General features: G+C 33.9%; 1 long non-coding RNA gene across 1 annotated transcript; it reads right to left on the minus strand.

Annotated features, from left to right (window-relative positions):
• Positions 1–983: 983 nt before the first annotated feature.
• Positions 984–5,243, minus strand: LOC128554554 (uncharacterized). The gene is made up of 4 exons (XR_008369638.1): positions 4,955–5,243; positions 3,712–3,847; positions 2,938–3,106; positions 984–2,455 (listed from the first exon to the last, which is right to left on the minus strand). It is a non-coding gene; the product is annotated as an uncharacterized LOC128554554 (long non-coding RNA).
• Between the last annotated feature and the right edge of the window lie 363 nt (positions 5,244–5,606).

Here is a 5,606-nt window from a genome sequence, read left to right on the forward strand (position 1 = left end):
TGATTCCGTTTCATTGATCTGTAAGTCTATGACCAGCATGTAAAAGATGTTTTACACGGGCTAATGTTGCGTCATTAACTTGCTCTTGTTTCCAATCAACGGATTGCAAGTCACTCCCAAAGCAGATCTCATCCTTTGGATTGTCTTCCAATATTTGCTGTGAAAAGGATATGCATTCCATGGCAGGTATCTGACATTGACCGTCTGATAGAGATTGAACCAACGCTTTAAAGGCATCTGAAATCAAAACTGTATTTCTTGTATCAGGACTTGAAAGTCGGACAGAGTGTCTGCTTCAGAGTTGAGTTTTCCTCATGGCGTCTAATTTGGCAGTGGAGAAGACATAGGTATGGGGATTGTTGGTATGGACTGTTACGGCGTTACCATATAAGTAGTCATGAAATTTGTCGCAAATCGCCCATTTGAGTGCCCAAAACTCTAACTTGTGTGCAGAGTAGTTGCGCTGACTTTGTCTCAGACCTCTACTTGCATATGACACAACACGTTCCTTACCATCATGTATCTAATATAAAACCCCATCACCCCACCCTCTCCACCGAGTCTATCTGAACTTGCATCTACATTGAGAATAAATTGGTTAATATAATCAGCATAGGCTACAAAAAGTGGAGGAGGATAATTACTGACTCAAAGTTTCAAAAGAGTTTTGTTGTGCTTCACCGCATGTCCATGGTACACTCTTCTTTGACTTGCTAGATTTCTTATTAGTCGGGTGGCTAACCGAAAGATCGTTCAGAGCAGAGGTTTTGCAATTTTTGAAAATCTCTCTATATACCATCGGTAATACCCTGAGGTCCTTCACATTTGTAGGTACCGGCCATTTTTTCAGCACTTGGATTTTGTCTGTCTAAACCAAGGGCGCACACAACATGTCCCAAATACAGAACCTGTGTCTTGAAAAAAAACTCGCATTTGGAGCTCTTAAGTTTAAGCTTGTATTGTTCTAGACGCTGAAATACAAAGTGGTATGTATTCAAAAATATCTCAAAATTCCATGTTAAAAAATTAAAATGTTTTGTTTTATGACAGCGTTTGTAACATCAGTAATAACTATAAGAATAAGACATTTCGTCATTGTTTCTTGAAGTTCATAACTTGCCTTTTACCTGCTGGTAATAAATGACTATTTTGAAATAAATGAAACATGTATTACTATTGATTTTTTTTTTATTGTTTATGCTTACTTTAAAGTGGAATACTAGAAAGTACACCTAATTAAAAACTTTCCATATTTTCTAACAAAATTGTGTTACCATGGCGACATATGTTTTAAATTCCCTTTTCCTACAATAATACTTAAAAACAAAAGCTTATTTTAAAAAAATAGTTCTAATAAGTAAAATATTTGAAAGTATAAGTATTCAGGAAAGAAATCTGAAAATTTCACATAAAATCTTTAAAATAATAAAACAAAAAAAAGTAACAAAAGTAGTTATCGTAAGAATAAACATTTCTGTCATCCCTTTCCTCATAATCTGTTTTTTTTTTCACTGGCTAGTTATAACTGACAATACTGAAGAAAGTGAACATTCTTTTACCATTACATTATATACTGTAGATCCCTTATTGAAATACAAATCCATAATTTCAATGAAATATAATTTGAATTATGTTACCATGGCAACATACATACTAAATTCTTTTTTTCTAAAAATACTTTAATACTTAACATAATAGCTTAACTTATGATAAAGGTTACACTGCTACAAGCTCTGGTGAAAAGTAAATATTTATTTCCAGCCAATACTTTAATGTAGGTAACTGAAACTACAACCTTTACTTGATGTTTAACCTTAACAGCTAAACACATCTATATGAACAGCAAAACATGCTGAAGTGTTGTGCATTAAAACGTTTAAATTCAACAACAATTTCTATCTTTTATATTCACTTCCTTTTTTCAGTTCTGGGAAAAATCCTCGTCAATCACAATTTCAGTTTTCAGTTCAAGTGGTCTGGGACAAACAGAATCCTTTGACTTTTCAGACAAATACTACTCTCTTAGGAGTTCATACAGGTACCATTGTCAGGCTTGTGTCATTCCATGTCAATAATATTCGTTTGGCAAGGGGGAGTAGATTTTAGTAAGTTAACTGTCTCAACTGGACGGTCACTTTTAACACTAACAATCCAGGTGTTTCTGCAGACATGATAAAATGGTAATACTTGGTTATCTTCTTCAAAAGTTTAAAATATTGTGATAAGATATTTCTCCACTGGCAGAATGTGACAGGATTTAAATCATTGTTGACCAACTGTGCAATGTTATGACCTTTCTTTGATGACTGACACACTGTGTCAGCAATATCATGTATTATTAAAGGTCTCAGCATTCACCCTCCTCCACAGATTCTTCTAAATTCAAAAGTGCAAGTCAGATTCAAACTTTGCATGGTCTGTGATCATTGCTGAATATCAATCCATCTGTGATATCCTGTAAGAAATAAGTAAAACATTTTATCTAAAATAATTAACCTGGGAGTCGCCTTATTTAATAAAAGCAGAGTTATCACTATTTGATAATAGATGATTCTTACAACCAGTACTCTAAAATATTGACAGACTGACAACAGCTGCCGTCAGTATATAAAGTGTACTTTGTTTGTAGATTTTGGTTACAGCAAATAGGATGTTCTAAAACACATTTTTTGCATTTATTGTGTTAACCCTTAACCTGCTAAATTTGCAAAATAGACTACTCTATCTTAAATAGAGACAGTACCATTTACAGTTTATAGGGGGTTCTCATAGAAAATTTGCTGACTAAATATCAAACACTGCAGATCATGATCAGACTGCACAGATGTACAGGTTGATCTTGATCTGCACTGGTTGCAAAGGCAGACATAGCTGCCTCATTCAGCCTAAGGGTTAAAAGTATATACTGTTTTAACAGCTATCAAAAATGGTTGTTACCTAGTAAAACTCTCCACAGACCATACCACAGCAAGATGTTATTTCTATTGTAGCTAGCAGCATTGTCAAAATAGAATACCAATACAGGTAGTGATGTACCATGCTCACAAGTTGTCTGCCCCTTAACCAACTGAGTTGCTTTCATAAACAAGAGGAAACACTTGCCTTCCTGAAAAAAGATTTAAAAGTCTTTGTTAAAAGTATCTGTTATCTTCATGTATCTCAGGAACCTTTACAGTCTTCATTCTAATCAATATTCTTGGTGCAATAAACTGGTAAGAAAATTCAATCACATCACAATTTCTAAGTCAATAATGGGTTAATTAAATTTGAAAATAATCACATTACAATTAAACTAAATTACAATTAATTGAATTACTTCAAATAATGAATTAAAATTCCTATCATTTAGAACTCTTCTACAAATTAATGAGATATCAACTTATACACATGTACATGTAGTGTTAAGCATTCAAATTATCTATGTACTTATTGAGTGCCACAGACTTTTCTCAGGCTAATAGCCAATGTAATGAAGACTTTTCACAAACTGATCCTCCTCAAAACCGGATTGTTGAAATTAAATTTTAATAATGCCAGTTTTGTCAGTTTAAGCTATTCAATAGTCACAGTAGATGTACATACATTATACAAATCATTAGTGTAGAAGTAGACTTATTTTGTATAGGCTCCAACAAAACCTAGACAGAGGTATAATTTAATAATATATTGCATTAAAATTATAATAGGAGCCATTAGCTGCATGTTATTTACCTGATTCCTCAAAGCACATCCAAAATATGTAACATTTTCTTCAGATCTTAAAGTAAACAGACCAATTTCCTGGCTGTTGTAGGGTATATGAACCAGCTGTAGTGGAATGAACCATCAAAGGAACAAGGAATATTATCTGAAAGAAGATACATTACATGTACTGTAAACATCACTAAAATCAAAAACTGAATACTTTTAATAATGTGATTGTGAAAGGTTTCATTAACTTACCACAAAATACTTCAAAAGTTATTATACTATGAATCTATATTTTAAAGGATCATAAATTGTTTTACACACAGCAAGGCTCAAAAATTTTAAAAATAAAAAGATTTTCATTATATAGCATAAATTCCCACTATACATATACAATCATCCTGCTACAAAACATTCTGAATCAACAATAATGGAAAGAGAGTAGTCACCAGACAGAAAGAACATGACTTATGATACCCACAGCAAAAACAGTTACCATTTTATAAATGGAAGCGTCTAGACATCCGGTAACCAGAAACCTAGCCAGTGTTTTAGCCAACTGGTAACGGGACGCCTAGCCTATCCTATCCTATTGGGGTTTTCTAGGCGTCCGGTAATCAATTTTAAAATATTGTCTGAATAAGCCTTACAGGTGAATATTCAAACCTTAGTAAGCCAAAAAAAAAATGATACAACAAATTTATTCATTACAGTATTCATATATAAAATGATCGCCGAACAGCTAGAAAAACATTCGCGGAGAGGCTGGTCGTCTTGTTGCCGGACAGCTAGAATTATGCAGGGTAGGCGTCCGGTTACCGGACATCTACATATTTCCTTTAAAAATACCTTGGCTACTACTGCGAGAGGGGACTTTTCGAGAAATGATGTGACATAGGCAGGCATCTATAAGTCTGCATCAAATTTATTTATTATCATAGCTACATGTATTTTACATTTTTCCATACTAATGCTTACTATGGCCATGAAATAATTTGATGAATCCTGGTCACCTTGAGTAAGAAGCTGTCTGCCTTCAATAATCTTTGTGACAGCCCAACTGGCCATTTTATATTAAATACAATCATCTGTGTTTAGTCAAAGAGCTATAAAAATACTTCTTTGGTTTAGTGGCCACAGGATAAATTTCATAAATTTCCCTTGGTATGTTTTGGATTCACTTCCGGGTAAAGACAGACTTGTTTCAGTGAAAGTTTCAAATATATTAGAGAATCTACATTAACATCTGTTTATAAACGGTACTTACCAAATCAGTAAACAGTATTACAAGTCTCAGATCCCTTCATCGTTCAACAAAAGGAAGTTAAACAAAAGTAAACTTCACATGCTTCCCTGATAAAATCCGAAACCGGAAACATACAGTACCGAAGGGGAAACAACTGATTTGAACAAAATATTTTGTCTCAGGCGTAATACCACTATTTTTTTACAGGTCTGATGTCTAAATATTCTTTCTCTAGTAGACTGTTATCAATCATGTAACAAGCAGTCGTACTTTAACGGTCAAACTTTCGCTAATTAAAACATGTGTAAGAAAGCTGCGCGCGTAAACTTGGCGCAACTTTAAACGTCATTTCCCGATATTACGTCATGCCGCATCTGGACCGGTTTTCAAAGACGACGTCACATATATATATATATATATATATTTCTTTTTTTCTTATTTCTGCAGTTACACCGAAGCAATATAGTACAATGTACATATTGCCATTTTGCCAGCTTTTAATGGTGGGGAAAACCCACTACAGGTGCCTCCGGGCTACTACAAACAGTAATTTCACCTCGAGTTTGGCAAGTGCAAATGATTGGATCTGGTCATCAGTCCTTTGAATTTCGTTTGAAGAACTCAATATATTTAATGAATCTCAAATGCCCGTTCTTGTTTTGAAAAGTGTTCT

The sequence above is a fragment of the Mercenaria mercenaria genome, unplaced genomic scaffold, assembly GCF_021730395.1.
Source record: "Mercenaria mercenaria strain notata unplaced genomic scaffold, MADL_Memer_1 contig_523, whole genome shotgun sequence".
Lineage (NCBI taxonomy): Eukaryota > Metazoa > Mollusca > Bivalvia > Venerida > Veneridae > Mercenaria > Mercenaria mercenaria.